Genomic DNA, 17,065 nt, shown 5'->3' on the forward strand with positions numbered 1-17,065 from the left:
AGAATATGTTCTCACAATGCAATGATATTAATACTGACTTCTGTATTGTGAAGCTATTTTACTCATCATTTCTCACCAGATGTTCTAAACTGTCTACTGGATCACACCCAATGTATATTTGCATTTTCTACACTTTTTTCTTTACTATAGCCCTCTATGCTAACTATCCCATATCACCCTTTCACCTATGACAAGCTGTTAACCTATTACATTATGCACTATCCTACAGACATGACCTTGCTCCACTCCATCGTTGCAACTTCCTCTGGCCCTAAATGACCCTCCCGCCCCCAAGCATTCCATTCCTCTGACTCCAGCCTTCTGTGCATCCCCTCTTCATTCATCCCTCCATTGGCAGCAGAGCCTTCACCTGCTTGGTTCCTCCTTTCTGGAATTATATCCATAAACCCCTCTGCCTCTTGACTTCCCTCTCCTTTAAAAACCCTTCTCAGAACCCATCCTCTTTGACCAAACCTTTGGTCATCTCTCCTGACCTCTCCCTCCATTGAGCTCTTAATCTTGGACAATTTGATCCTTCTCCCTGAAAGGAGGGTTCATGTAAAACTTTTACTTGGGGATGGCAACTGCCAACTCAACAAAACCCGATGTGATTTTTCAATATGAAAAAGAGAGTAAACAACCAGTGTGCAATCAGTTGCTACCTGCTGCCATCTTCCAGTTGCTGACGTGTCCAATGCTGCACAGAAGGTGGGAGAATTGGTTGTTGTAATCCATGAGTGTTTAGCATTCTCCATCTGCCAGTACAGGTTTTAGAATTCATATCAGGGGAGCAACATACCTCCAGATGAGAAATTAAAACCAGCACTCAAGGTAAAGTATAGGCCGAGCGGCTTTTCTGCACTGTTTTGGAGCAAATACAAGACAAATACTGCTATCATACGGGGCCTAGGAACACCAAGTGCCTGTAAAAAGCTGTGTAACTTTTATCCTCTATATTTCTCCTTTTCACAGGCTGGAAGTCTCCCCACATCACCTTATCTGTGCTCGAGAAGATGGATCAACATTTCTTCCCATGTCCCTACCAATGGATTGCATTAACAAGATAATGCGAGGAGTACCATGGGGGGACTCGCACTGCCTACCTCCCAGTGAGCGAAAGCAGGCCCTCAACTCAACACCACTCCATCATCTCACAGTTGAAATGGCAATCGTTGTGTTTTGGAAGCTGAAGGTGGGAGAAAAAAGAACACTGTTCAGGGCGAATTGCTCGTAATCTCTTAATTAGCCCCTTCCATCCCCAGGGGCAGATATTCAGAGCATCGGTGTGAGGATGCTTTACACAGTTTTACAGCGACAAGAGTGTTCAGTTAATTGAGTAACTGATGCTTATGCTTTCAATTGACTGCACTTTGACTCACCACTAGCAGTAAATTTAGAGCATCCAACTCAACGTTGAATGGATCTTATACAAACTTACTCTTCTACCGAGCCGAAATTGGCAATGTGACCCGAGCAAAGGAACGCAATTGACGACAGTGGTGATGCCAAACTGTCACTGTCCAATAACCCTTAGTTTTCAAGTACGTTACCGTGCTCCAGCTGCCATTGCTGCTCATTAGCACAGCTCCTTCCCAGCCGTCACCCCGGACAACACGGCCTGGCGTTGTGGGCTCCATTCAGTGCTCAAAGACTCAACTGCACCGATTATATATCCTGAATGAAAGGAAAAAAACATGACTTTCAAAAGGAAGTGGAAAAAGTACGGAACAGTTTTCTCTTTCAATTTAAAACACATGCTGATAGACTCCTGAAAACAACATCTCGCACACTGATACTTCCGTATATTTCTCCTCAACTGCATTTTAAGACATGAATTCGAATTGCACGAGAGGCAGAAGAAGGATGCAAACCAGAGGTATTATAGTGTCAGCTAATCGGTCTATTGCGACACAATTTGATGATGCTGCTCCATTGTATTTCCTCCACACCTTATAGAATTAAGAAAATGAAATTTTGCAATAACAAAGCACTTGGACTGCTCACAATGCTCCCGATGAGATATTCCCCTCTTCTCTATTTTCAGACAAAAAAATGTCAGTATCAAGACGACCACAACCTATAATCCTTATTACCCATTCTGATTTTTTTTTTCAAAAATAGATTTGCTTTAAACTCCAGATGTCACAAAGAGGATGTTGCACTGCGTTAAAGATATGGAACAACTTTTAAAAAAAGAGAAAGTATTACATAGAATTCACGCCATTCGGTATTTACACTCCACACGAGCGTCCTCCCACTCTATTCACTTCATCTTGCCCTATCGACATATCCTTCTATTCCTTTCTCCCTCATGTACTTATCTAGCTGCCCCTTAAATGCATCTGTGTAAGCCATTCATTGATCTGCAGCCTGAAATTTACAGGCAGTTACATCTGCTTTGTGAATGACCTCAGCATTTTACAGCCCGCCATGATTATCTTGATTTGCTTGTTTCGAGCAGAGTCCTCAAAGGTCAAGTCAGCAGCAACCGGTACAAGACAACAGTGCTCCAGGATCCCCAGACTCCCCTTGAGCAGCTCCACACGAGATCAGCCAAATATCACAAAGACAATGTTAGCAGACCTAAAGTTTAAACAAAACACTTGTGGGAACAAAAAGTAACACATATTGTGCTCTGTTTCTAATTCCACTGCACCCATTCTGTTCAATTTGTGTTCCCTTTTGCTAAGTGCAGGCCTGCCAAGTCACACTCTGAGTGGGATTCACTTTGTTCCATCTGGAAATGCAGCCAGTTCTCCCATGCCCCACTCCTTGAAAATATATTGCATCACATCTTGCGCTGTGTTCAACAAAGCTCACCCCAATAAATGTAACAAGGTCAGAAGCTCAGGAGAGGTTCTTGAAAATCTGACTCCAATTCCTGGTCCATTGTCCATTTGTGGATACCCCAACTTATCCACAAAGCTTTCGGGGCAGACTTCGCCCCACCTAAACAGGACAGGCCTGCTGGTAAAACCAAAACCCGCCGGGCACCAGCACAGCAGGTGAGCAGAGCAATAACGCAATGACTTACCAATAGGTCTCAGGGTCTACCGTGCATCTTACACCATGTACACACTGAGAATGCAATATAGATCAATGTGTAAAGTTCAAAAAGGTCACATCTCGGTGAACGAATTACATTTCTTTTGCAAAAACATCAACTGGAAAAAAAAGTCAATCAAATGATTTTCATGACACACATTTTCTGCAGTTGATAAAATTCCCCATCGTAGCCAACTCTGACCTCGGGATCAGTTGTTTCCAAAAGGAAAACCGACACTACCCGTAAATCGCATTAGGTATTTTGGAATGCACTTGGTGCTGTTGCAAAATAAAACGCACAGACCCAAGTTTTTTTTGTACCTTTGCCCATTCTGGTACATCATTGGCAATGGATTTGCTCTGAACTCAGCACCTGCCTGTCTTGCAATTCTTTCAAACCTTTCATTCCGCCAAGGAATTGGCTGAGAGAATCCCAGGATTGTGAAACATTTGCAAAAATATTTCAGATTCTGTGCTCACTTCGCATGCTGGTAGGGATTAGTGCTGGGAGGATGTTTGGCTATTTGCTAAATTCAAAGCCCGATACTATACATGCTGCCCGTCCGCATTTAGCACGCTGTCCAGGTGACCACGTCCTCTGGTACAATTTTCCGTTCACCAAAATTTTGCCAAGTTATAGTCCAAACCTCCTCTATTTGGGAAGCTGGGCTGGTTCTTGACGAGGGCAGAGGTCACATCACAGAGAAGGTAAGTGGATTAACAGATAACACTTGGTCCATGTGATCTCTTGGACTGGTTTCGATCACCTGAGGGGGTGGGAGAGGAATTTTCCAGAGTATTTTTTCCCTTATTGTCCCTGGCTTTTTTCTCCAGCGTATTGCCTCTCCCAGGAGATGACATGGCTGGGGTTGGGAGGCGGGGGGTTGGCGCGGGGGTAGGAAGTGTCTAGTCATGATGTTCCAGCCATCCTGAGTGTGGGGCAGGCTTGATGGACCAGCTGGTCTTTTCCTGACCATCATTTTCCCAAGTTCCTATTCCCTGGCTTCCCTCTGGATCCTTGAATGTAAACTGGTAAGTCCCATTGATTTGGCTACTTTGAGTTTGAGAAATTTCTTTAGAAACATTTCTCTTTTAACAATAACCTTCGTCTCTGGTGGTTCCACAATCCAGATATCCTCCTGCTCTGTGTGGGCAATGTCCTTATTTATCACTTCTGTCATTCCTTCACTTTCCACTACAAGCAGGTAGATGGATCTAATTGAGCCACAATCTAATTGAGTGACAAATCAGGCACGAGGGGCTGAATGGCCTACTCCTGTTCCTAATTTTACTCCATCCTTCACATCTGTGCTGGCTTTCTTTTTTTATCAGTCGTTCAACTCCCCTGTGAAACCCAGCCTTGGCCACACTCCCTCTTTCCCTCTTACTGTATTTATCTCTGCAAACACTGTGTATTCTTGTGGCGTGTGGAAGTAAAATAAATAAAATGTCCGTTTGAGTGAGCCAGAGAGACACAATGAAAACGCTACTGAAGAACCCCATGACCCTCTGTCCTTCCTTTCCCGATGAAGCAAAGATAAACACTAGCAAGTGGCGATTACGGCAGAGACACAATACCAGAAAAAAAGGGCAATTAAAACTGACCTTTTTCACGTATCCCAGCTGCTAGAGAGAAAGCAGCAAGTTTCCAATCTATTGAACTGAAGGGGTATGACCGTGGCAATCACACAGGGCAGCAATTCCTATGACAAATTTATATCGAATTTACAGCACAAAAACAGGCCATTCGGCCCAACTGGTCTCTGCCGGTGTTTATGCTCCACGTGAGCCTCCTCCCTCCCTGCTTCAACAAACCCAATCAGCATATCCTTCTGTTCCTTTGTCCCTTGTGTACTTACCTAGCTTGCGAGTTCCACAGTCTTACCCTCTTTGGGTAAAGAAGTTTCTCCTGAAATCCCTATTGGATTTATTGGTGACAATCTTAAAATTACAGCATTGAAGGAAGCCCTTCAGCCCATCATGCCTCTGCCAGAAATATTGTGTGTTCTTAATGCTTGGGGCAATTGTGTGAGAATGGAACAAAAGTACCCTTGGGTCAGTTCTGAGGTGTGTGACTACACATTTAAATGTACACTTTACAGATGGAACATTGAGAGCACCATGGACTGTCCATATTGAACAAAACAACGTGATGTCAGACCCTGCAACCTGACCCCTGGGAATTACATCTCAGTAAGAGACAGAGGGGTAGATTTTGACTTTGTGCGATAGTGTGAACGGGTGACAGCGAATTGGCAGCCCATTTTACATCTCTCCCCATTTTTATTTCCAGCGACCTCAACGGTCACCCTGCCGACTTGCTATCACCCGTTTTACACTATCGCACAAAGTCAAGATCTACCTCAGACAGTGGGGCGTTGGCCAGTCTGTGATCTGAGATACGCCAGCTTACACGGTTGCCTTATTGCTGGATACTCAAGTGCCGTAATCTCTACAGGTAAATATGTATTGCTGGATGAAATGAGCATTGGAATTAAATGTACAGTAAAGCGCTGCCTCTAGGATTGTAGGGTGTGTGAAACTTTCACGCAGCACTATTGTAGGTGTTTGATTTTCCATTAGTGCAAAAGTGCAATGGCGCATGTGTGAATTTTTCATACTACGTGTACTTAAGCTGTCCTTCCAAACTTGACTTGTACCAGGACAGAGAATAGGGTTAAGTGCATGGGCATCTTTCAAGACAATAAACTAGATATCCTATTAAAAAGGGGAGAAGCAGAATGCTTTTTGCCAAATTGCTCAATTTATTTGGCCTTCCTGTTGGTTGATCAACTGCAATCATTTCGTTTTAACAATTCGTGGTGCAATCTATAAAGTTTTTGCTCTGAAGGAGCACAGAATGGAGCCTGAGCAAGGAGGTGTAACAGAATTTACTCAGTACACTCTCAGCAATGAACTACATATCGTGCTTCCACTGAAGAACCGTGTGGAACTCACTTGCTTGGATCAAGTCAATGTCGAGCCAAACCCGAACCAGCTGTTTGGCCCGGTTGATCGGTTCCAATTTTCCATGGAGCATTTTAGTGGTTTTGTCGTTGCTCACAAGCAAAGCTTTTTGTGATATTTTTCAATTCAGAAAGATCTTTTGCGGTGAAGTGAAATCAAAAGATCTTCACAGAAACCACATAATGAGAGAACAATATTTGGGAAATCTCTGCACACAAGACACACTAATGCCTTTTGAAATTCTCACACGGGATGTTTATTCAACTTTTCGTGCATCATTGGGTGAAAAACTTATTTCTCATTGCTGGTTGTTATTTCTTGTAATTCATGTACAAACCTACACAAAACATAAATGGAACATGCAAGCACTTAAATGCCAAAAATGGGCAATAATGGTTTTATAAAGCATTTTATATCACACTCTAAGAGGCAACTACAGATGTTAGGTAGACCCACTGCTGTCTGAACTGTCGTGGCATTGTTGGGGCATCTAAAAAGAGAGGGTGGGGGGCGTTGGGCCACTGGAGGACAGAAGAAAAAGGGAAGGAAAGAATGGAAGGAAGGGAAATGGGATTGTTCCCCAATTGTGTATAGTCACTGGCCAAGGAGAAGGTGGGTCAACGGATCGCCAGGCCTTGGAAGACAGAGGGCAGAAGTGGGTCTGTCAGATCTTTACCTGACTGTTTCACCCTCTCACCGGTTCTACCAAGGAAGTTCAGTGGAGGTTTGTACAAACAAACATTTGATGGATGTGTGTGGTAATCAATAGCAAAAATGCCAGTGCTCAGGAACAGAACTTATTATCTCTCCGCCCTCCAGATATTGGGCATCCCCATGTCAACAACAATCACAAATTCAGCACAGCTCAGATGGATGGGTATTAGAGTGCCCCAGCCTCTTTGCCAATAATGTGCCACTGATTCTCACCTTAAGAGACTGCCTTCAGTTGTACCAGCCAGAGTTTCCCTTTCTCCCAAGAGATACAAGACTGGATTCAAACTCAGATCCCAGAGGTGAAGAGACAGTTCGACAAGGTCCATGATCCTGAGCTCCAGCAGAGAAGCTGTGCTCGCAGTGGGGAACAGGTCGGAGACAGAGCTACAGCACTAGAATTCTGATCCTCTGGCCAGTGAGCTCGGCTCCCTGTTAGAAGTGCAGGATCATGGAATCATCCCTCGCACCCAGTCCCCCACACCTTTTCTGCTGATAGTATATTTCCGTCTGCGAAAATGAAAATCAGTAAGATAACTGCGTGACTTGACACGTCGAGTTTGAGGGAGGTCATCAGAAAGAAAGGTGTCACAGCACAGTACATTGTGCCCGTCAAGAATCATCCATAAACCAGTGCAGATTACACAAAGTGCAAAGCCTTGGATTGCGTTGATGGAGCACACAATGAAGTCACATAGAGGCCGTTATAGCCACATTTAACAAGGACTTGGAGACTGAGCTTCAGCCCCTCAGCAAAGTCTGACCCTGGGCTTGGTCTAGACAACTACCGTACTGAAATCGCAGTAATGTTAGCAATAGACTAAACTCCACAGCACAGTGTATCTACAAGCTACAGAAGCCAACGTTTGAAAACTTCGACACATTGGAAAACTGTATGCGATTGGCCTCCGAGCTCTTTTGGCATGGAGTCAACCTTTGCATGATCTAAGAAATCTCCAAGCCAAAGCCCATTTTGGTGTGGCGTGTGCTGAGCACCTTTACTGATCAACTGACCAAACCCCAACTGTCTCAAACTGACATGGTGTGCAAGAAACACTATCCTTCCAGTCACTTTGTCCAGTCCCAGCTACAGAATCAAATATATTTTCACAGATAGCGTGTGTGTTGTATGGATTTAACCCCATGTTTGCCTCCTTGACTCAAAGGCAGAGATATTGAGTGTTGAGGCTTAAGTATTCATCTCTGTCTAAGCGTTGTTTTTCCTTCCGCCATGCCGACTTTTGCTGCAGCTAATTAGGTTTGAATAAGTGTTTGCATTTGTACCACACTCCGAACCTTGGATTTTCTGCTACCACAGTAGAAGTTCATTTTCCAAATGCCATGCGACAAGGACGGTTGTTCCTAGCTGCCAAAAGGCTGCGATTCTGAGGCGTTTGCAGAAGTGATGAAAAATAAGTTAAACAGCAAATAACACTTCTATAGAACAAGCTTTCACACACAACGACCATCCAGCGTCAAAGATAAAACAGAGCATGGTCCTCACAACACATAACAGTGGCTTGTCATAATAAGTCCCCAATGCCAAGGAAGTAGTATACTTTTTACAATAAGAATCAGAGAAACTTTGCTGTACATAGTTATCCAAAAACTTTGTGATAATGCAGTGATTTTTCTATCAGACAGTTTTGGACAAAAAACAAAAATCCAGCAGGTTTTTGTTGCGGGGTAGGGGGTTAATTTAATCCAATTTCCCTTCTTAATTTATATTATGAGTAACGCAGTCTCTTTCCTTCTTATTTTGTGTGACGGTAGAATCTCTACTGTTAGTATTTTTTTTTTGAATAAAAGAACTTTCTCCTCCTCCCTAAATATAAAATTCAGAGAAAATAAAAAACACAACAATGAGGTGAATTGAATGAAAAATTGCTGCTTGCATCATTTTATGAAAAAATGTTGCATGAACAAGAAGCGGTGGAAATCACAACTCCAAGTCTGAAATATAGCTGACCATGCTATTTTACCAAAAAGCACCGACAGAGAATCATTTAGTGGTTAGGGCAATTAGGGAAGAGTATGAGTGAACTCATCAGTCAGTCGGGAGAGACAATGGGGATGAAAGAGAAGGGTAAGTAAGAAACACAAGGAGCGATTGCACAGTATAAAGAAAAGGGAAAAAACATGAAAGAGGTATGATGCACAATGAAAATGTTCATCGCCAGGGTGGATTATCACATCTCAGTCCTGGAACAAAGGAACTTATATATAGCATCATGCACATCTTCAAGACATCCCAACGCATTTAACAGCCAATGAGGTACTTTTGAAGTGTGGTCACTGTTGCAATGTAGGGAAAGACGGCAGCCAATTTGCGCACAGCAAGGTCCCACAAACAGCAATGAGATGAATGTGTAGATAATCTGTTTCAGTGATGTTGATTGAGGGATAATATGTTGGCCTGGCTGCTGGGAGAACTCCGATACTCTTCTTTGAATAGTGCCATGGCACTTTGAACATCCACCTGAAAGGGCAGATGGGGCCTCGGTTTAACGTCTCATCTGAAAGACAGCACCTCTGACAGTGTAGTGCTGCCTCAGTATTGCACTGAAGTGTCAGCTTAGACCATCGGCTCAAGTCTCTGGAGTGGGGTTTGATCCCATGATCTTCTGACTCAAAGACAAGAATGCGATCACTGAGTCAAGGCTGACACTTCGAGTATTTCCTTCTTGGTCCGCTCTTACTTTCTGAATGCATGAAATTAGTGCAAAGTCCATAGGAAAAGAATGATCATGATCTCTGTGCATTGTTCTAACCAGATGGCAAACACATTTTTGTCATCATACCTCCTACTTAAAAGGAGTCAGTGGCATCAAATTTCAAAAGTTAAAGATTTGTGAAATAGTCCCTTTCATTTTTGTTGCCATTTCTTTCCTGTGTTGTGACACAAAGTGATGGTGGGAGCTTGAATTTCAGTCTAATTTCAAACGTACAGAATTATTTGCCCTATGCTGCCCCACTCTGCACCTGATCAGAATGATGGAATTTTTGGCCGAAATGTTCTCGTACCTCAGAGTGCACAGATCGAGCACGTAACACGAGTCCAAGAACTTCAGATCGGATGGAACTAGTTTACCTGTCAGCTCTTCAGTAGATGCAAAGTCGACGTGAAAGGATAATTTTTTTTTCCGTTGCTTTTTCCACAGAAACAATAAATGCATCTCCTGAAGTCTTGGCTTCCTGCTCAATCTAAAGGATGGCCATATCCCACATGTACCTGTGCGTGCATGCCAGCGAGATTGGAAACTAGAAGAGGCATAACATGGCTAAACAGCTGGCATGGAAGGAACCCTAAGGCACATCGTGTGGATGTCGGATCAAAGCCTTTATTTCTTGGAAAGACACAGCCCAAGCAGCTAAATACAAGCTGTTCAGTGCAAAGAAGTTATGCAATGTTTAGAAGAGTCAAGGCTTTAGAACGTTTAAACCTTAACAGCAGATGACACGGCCTCCTTTTTTTTCCTAGCGTTACCAAAAGGATTGTTGCAGAAAATATGCACTTCTGGATTGATGTATGGAAAAAGAAAACACAACACGCACACACATCATTCTGACTCTCACAGCTGTGGTTCTTCCAGCTCCAGCACCAACTAACTGAGTCATGCAAAGCTGGATAGCTGTGGCTGGCCTACAAGAATCTTGAAATATTGTACATTCCATAAATGTATATATGAGATTCACAATCATAGCAACCGAAGGGTATCAGGGACAGAGAGGTCGAGGTGGTGGGGGCGGGGGGAGGGGGAGAGGTGAAGAGGATTACGCAGTCATAGAGAAGGGGGCATGGGAGAGGAGGCAACGAGGAAAACAGTACCAGAGAGTGCAAGAACAAGAACACGTATGAAGACAAGAGGCGACAGAGCAAGAAAAGGGCAGAGTGCAAGAAAGAACACAAGCAGAGGGAAAGAGTGAGTGTGGCCAACCAAGTGAGCATTAGCACAAGGGGAAAGAACGAGCGCAAGAGAAACAGCAAGAGAGCCAGCATGAGTGGACTGGCACAACAGAGAGCACAAGCACACGAACGAGAGAGCACGAGCACACAAACGAGAGTGCACGAAACAGTGTGCGAGGGAGCGAGCACGAGAAAGATAGAGATTGCAAGACAGAGACAGCAAGAGACAATGGGCAATATGAGGGAAAAGGGCCGTGGCGTAAAAAGCGAGCAAATGAGAGAAAGAATGTCAACACATGAAGGAGAGCAATAAGAAGATTGCACAGGAGAAAGCGTGCAGAGAGACGAAGATTGGCGTTGAGAGGGAGATACGTGCAGACTAAGACACAACCAAGAAGCCAGGCGGCAGGCCAACTATCATCTGGTTCAAATATCAACTGATGGAATAAAATACAAGAGAAATCATGACAAGTGCAGGCTGAAAATAATCCGATTTATTTCATTCCAACCAAGAGGAACACAATATGTAAACTGGCTGGATTTAAATAATGTCTGGATTGCATAAAATGTCAACAATTTTCTCACAGACTAAGAGCGGTAATTAAATAAAACAAACTCCAGCGCAACTCTTCTGAAGAGTTGCTTTGCTGAAGTGGCCCTGCGAGCCAGTATAAAGGACGGCACTCCCTCATATTTGCCCGTCTCATTGACTTTGTTGGTCTTCCAGGTATGAATCCAGTCAGTGCCACTCAGACATCAGGCCAAAGTTCTCTGCTGCAATCTCAGGCTCACGAGCGTCACCTTCGGTGCTAAACATTGCAACTTAAATTTATATCGCGCCTTCAATGTAGAAAAAAACAGCTCAAGGCGCATCAGAGTCGTAATCGAAAAATTGACACCAAGTCAAAGGTGGAGAAATTAGAAGGCCTAATTAAAAGATTGGTCAAAGAGGTGGGTTTTAAGGAGGCCCTTACAAGAGGAGAGGGGGTAGGGAGACAGAGGGGTTGAGGGAGAGAATTACAGAGCAAATATACAGAGGCAGCTGAAGGCATGGCCATCAATGGTAGGGGGGCGGGGATGCGCAAGAGGCCAGAGTGAGAGAATGAAGCGGGGGGGGGGGCGGGGGGGGGTGTGGTGGGTTGTCGGGCTAGAGGAGGTTATGGAGATAGGGAGGAGTGAGGCCATGAAGGAATTATAACACAAGGATGAGAATTTTGAAGTTGAGGTGTGGGGGAACCAGGAGCCAATGTTGGTCAGTGAGGACAAGGGCGATGGGTGAACAGGATTTGATGACAAATATATCCATGAGCTCCTTACTCTTGTTGTTGGAGGGTAAGGGTGAGGGAGCAGGGTTTAAGGAGACAGTTGGTAGTGAAGAAAAGAAGCCAGGGGTCTTGGATCTCCAAGATGATTGTGAAGCAGTGGGTAGTTTTGGCAGAGGAGAGCTAAGCCTTCTAGCACTTAATGTAGTCCGGGCACATCTGGTGATAACTGGCTAAATCCAGATACGCTGGGCTTCAGGGAGAAAAGATGGGACATATGAAGGGGGGTGGGGTGGGGGGGGGGAACAACCAAGATGGAAGGGAGCCACGGTTTTGTTGAGGACAAGGGTATCAAAAGTAAAGGTGTGGGAGTGGTTTTGCAAATCAATGGCCACAGAAGTTTTGTGGAAAATGGAGGGCTAAAGGCTCATCAGTTGAGGGTTTGGAACATCAATTGTAAGTGACTTGGGGGCACAGTTTTGTCCAGGGGTGGACACAGAAGGAAGTGAGGTTGGAACAGGTAGGGAATGTGGGTAGTGAGAAATAAAAAGAAGTGGTTGGAGATGGCAAGGATGAGGGAGTGGCCATGAATATGGGTAGGAAAGCTAGGACAAAAATGAATATAGGAAAACTACAAAAAGGGGGATTTGAAAAAATAAGAGGGAATACAAGAAAAAGAATTAGCAAAACACAGCAAGGACAACATAAAAATAAGACAGACAGGAAAAATACCACCTAGTTCATCAAGCCCATCCCATCCAGACATGGTGCAGACCACATGGGCACCAAAGCCCTACCCAGCAGAGACATGCAACATCCTGGGAGAAGGAACAAGATAAAGAGAAAAAGTCTGAGGTCAATTTGTGAAAATCGCTTAAGACAATAGAACAAAGTCATGAGTATCACGGAGCCCAGCTCCCCCACACCAAGCTTCTCTTACTCACCATGTCAATTAAGCTTCAATTAGAGAACCGTTTACAATTTTGGGCAACTCAATATAGAAAGGATATAAAGGCAACTAAAGTTGCAGCATAAATTCACCAGGCTGGTTTCTGGGATGAAGGGTTGAAATACGAACAAAGACTTGAAGCATTATTTCAAGATTTAAAATAATCACAAAAAGAATTAAAAGGTCAAAGAAAAAATTCCCTACGTAATGGGGGCACTAGAATGTGGAATTCTGTGCCACAAACCATTATTAAAGAAGGGATCGGTAAATTATTTTAAAAGAGAGATGGACAGCTGCACGAAATAACATATTAAGGATACAGGGAGTGAGATTAGACTGGCACCGACTTGATGGGCCGAATGGTCTGTTTCCGTGCACCAATATTCTATAATTCTGTGAAATTGGGGAGAGTGGAGAAGTGAAAGTGCTTTGTATCATCATTACTATTAGCTTAGAAATAGATATCATGCACTGGATTACTGCAATGTTCATATCTAGTAAATTATCCCAAAACTTTGTATCTTAAGAGTGGAGGCATCCCAGCTTGGGATCATCTCAAACTGCAACAATGGAAAGCATCCTCATGGATGGTCCATCATGTCATTTGAAGGCAAACCCAATTTTCTTTCAATTGAGCACAAACTTAATACTGAGAGCACACAACTGGTAATGCAGATGACAAAGTACAGAAGACGATAATGTGACGGCTTCAGAACACAGAGCAACGCTTCACGCTAACAGACTGTCAAACTTAATCTTTCACAGATAACAATACAAGAGCGAGAGCTTTAAGCGGGTACCCAATTCTGGATCACTTACTGCATTAGTGAAATGGTTTAACAAGTAATGGTCAATTCAAATCTCTCGATCGGATTCTCTGCCAGTTCATGAGAGATAACAGATGGCTGGCAGGATGGTAATATAATTAACTCCTCCTGATGATTCCATAAACCTTAAAAGCAAAGCCTATAGATTGAATTACGCCCTTGAACTCACTGCCAGCTATTTCTTATCCCTCGTGATATATTTTTCAGCTTGGTTTTTAACTTTTCCAACTATTATCCTGAGTGGGGCCAAGAGAACATCATGTGAGTGAAAGGCAATGTAGAGATGTTGTGATATAAACTTAATTTGATAAACAAGGTGAAATGCAGGGCAGGACAGGGCCATGTCAAAACAGGAATTTTTTTTCCGTCTTTCATTTTTGTACAGTTTAAAAAATTGGTAGGATTTAAGGCGGAGTCTGCTCCTTCACCAAGCTTTAAAATGGTGAAGACAAGAGACATTCTGATTCCACCTCTGAATTGCTTTAAGATGTTTTTGTGCATTAAAGCCCGACAACCCTCTGAAATCTCTGGACTCTTGCGCATCCCCGATTTTCTTGGCTCCACGATTGGCAACCGTGCCTTCAGCTGCCTAGCCCCGACACTCTGGAATTCCCTCCCTAGACCTCTCCGCCTCTCTACTTCTCTCTCCTCCTTTAAGACGGTCCTTAAAAGCTACTTCTTTCACGAAGCATTTGGTCACCTGTCCTAATGTCTCCTTATGTGGCTTGGTATCAAATTTGGTCTGAAAACGTTCCTCTGGGGCGCCTAGGGATGTTTTTCTAAAAAGGTGCTATAAAATGCAAGTTGTTGTTGTGAAGGTGCTGTATAAATGCAAGTTGCTGCTTTTGTTGCAAGAATGTGGGGGAAAGTAGTTAAAATAAAAGGTGCTTCCTTCAGGTGTAAATGCAAGTGAAGACTGTTGAGGGCTTAAGACAATATATGTTTTGCTTCTCATTAGCATTCCGAGTAAGCATTTTCATGCATTGCGTTTTGATCAGGAGTGATTGACAGCACCTTTTCAAAGGGATTAAACCTTACAAGACAAAAGAATTTTTCAATGGTCATCATTTCTGTCAAGGATGTACCTAGGCTCCACAGATCGAGAAGCTTATGTATTCTCCATGTGGCTTTTTATCGCAAAAGATTGCAGACTGCCTAACAAAAGAAAGCTCCTCCGATCTATCCCAAGAAACTGTTACACTCCAACTGATACCACCGACCTCCCTCCCTCAGCTGATGAATTAGTGCTCCTCCATCGCCGAGAAACAACAAAACAGCATTAGAAAAGTACACCTTACTTCAGGATTCAACTCTCCATTGAATACAAAATTACCATTTGCCACAAGTCATTTTTCAATTCCAAAGCTGTAGGCTTTTATAAAGCGCAAATTCAAAATTAATCACATATGGGATTTTTTGCCAGATTTCAAGTTTACAAAACGTACAATACGTGCAATAAAAAAACAAAATCACAATTTGCTATTTCAATCTAGTTGACTGATACATGCATATGAGTACACTTGAGCATACAACACACAAAAAGGCAGAAATGACTAAAAGTAGTCAATCCACAGGTCCCTCCATCTGTAAGTTTGTATCAAGAGGAGAAGATGGATATAAATGAAGAAGTCTACTTGACCCATCTTACATTTAAGGGGAAGCTAGATCAGTACATGAAGCAGAAAGGAATAGAAGGATATGTCGATAGGGTGAGATGAAGTAAGGTGGGAGGAGGCTCGTGTGGAGCATAAACACTGGCATTAACCACTTGGGCCAAATGGCCTGTTTCTGTGCTGTAAAATTCTATGTAATTCCCTGAAACTTTACACAATTATCAACATCTTTATTTCAAATGGATTAATGCCTCTGCTAAAATAGCGGCCAAATGCACGTTACACTAACGTGACAGCATCGCCTACAGAAACTGCATGCTAAAACCTTGCCTTTCAAGATTGATGATCCAATCAGAACACAGATCTCAGTCAAACGTTAGCTATTTCAGTCACGCTGTGACACTGATCTGAAAATATCTTTTCCATTTTCTGCAACCCTGTCCTAATAATTGTATTTCCATTGACATTTTTCAGTCACGGACTCAGTTAATACTGATTTTGTAAGTCTAGGTTGCCGTAAAATGTGCACAATTTGATGAATTACAAGGCCTATAATTTATTTTCTCCAGCCACCTCCTTAATGGTGTGCAGCACAGGCAGAACCAGGCGTGCAAGAACTCAAACATTTATCAAGTGTTTTTTTTCCCGCTTCTGAAGCTTAGATTCTAATAAAAATGTAAGTAATTTTTTGATGATTGTGCAAAGCTTCATTCTATGTTGCATCAGCTTTTTTTTTTAAATAGGCAGAAGGTATTGAAATTCATGAGCTTGTGTTGTTTGTACTTGCTATTTTGCATCAGTAAATTTGATAAAAGCTGCACTGCCTGCTTTCAACAATTCAAACTATTCACAGGAAAATCTGATTTCCTTTGCCAAATATAGATAGAATCAGAACTGGTCCAGTTTCAGCATTTAACTCTAACTCACAACTCCGTACAAATGTCTTTGAACTATTCACGTGAAATCTGTAATTCAGCCAGTTAGCTTCTTCCGACATTCCACAAAGAGATGGGCTGTATTAATACACGGTCGAAGTGCATCAGTGTCTGCTCTCCGGCACTTGCATTCCAGATCAATTTGTCAAGTTTTTCTTTCAACAACAACAACTTGCATTTATGTAGACCCTTTAACTGAGTAAAACATCACAAGGCGCTTCACAGGAGCATGATCAAACCAAATTTGACACCGAACCACCTAAAAAGATGTTAGGAGTGTGATCAAAAGCTTGGTCAAAGAGGTAGGTTTTAAGAACCGTCTTAAAGGAGGAGAGAGAGAGACAGAGACGTTCAGGGAGGGAATTCCAGAGCATAGGGCCTAGGCAGCAGAAGGCACGGCCGCCAATGGTAGAGCAATTACAATCGGGGATGTGCAAGAGGCCAGAGTTGGAGGAGCGCAGAGATCTCGGAGGGTTGCAGGGCTGGAGGAAGTTACAGAGATAAGGCAAGGAGGCCATGAAAGGATTTGAAAACAAGGATGAGAATTCTAAAATCGAGGCGTTGCCAGACCAGAAGTCAACGTCAGTCAGCGAGCCCAGAGGGTGACAGGTGAATGCGCTGTGGTGTGAGTTAGGATATGAGCAGCAGAGTTTTGGATGAGCTGCAGTTTACGGATGGTGCAAGATGGGAGGCCGGCCAGGAGAGCATTGGAATAGTGGAGTTTGGAGGTAACAAAGGCATGAATGAGGATTTCAGCAGCAGATGAGCTGAGGCAGGGGCGGAGACAGGCGATGGTGTGGAGGTGGAAGTAGGCGGTCTTGGTGATGGAGAGGATATGGGGTCGGAAGC

General features: G+C 43.3%; 1 long non-coding RNA gene across 1 annotated transcript in view; it reads right to left on the reverse strand.

Moving 5' to 3' along the window:
• Positions 1 to 1,565: 1,565 nt before the first annotated feature.
• LOC137336123 (uncharacterized) overlaps positions 1,566 to 17,065 on the reverse strand; it is a 31,066-nt gene continuing 15,566 nt past the window's right edge. Inside the window, exon 3 of the long non-coding RNA XR_010966578.1 lies at positions 1,566 to 1,674. This is a non-coding gene — a long non-coding RNA (uncharacterized lncRNA). The remainder of the gene's footprint in view (positions 1,675 to 17,065) is intronic.

Source organism: Heptranchias perlo, chromosome 20 (genome assembly GCF_035084215.1).
Source record: "Heptranchias perlo isolate sHepPer1 chromosome 20, sHepPer1.hap1, whole genome shotgun sequence".
In the NCBI taxonomy this organism is placed as follows: Eukaryota; Metazoa; Chordata; class Chondrichthyes; order Hexanchiformes; family Hexanchidae; genus Heptranchias; species Heptranchias perlo.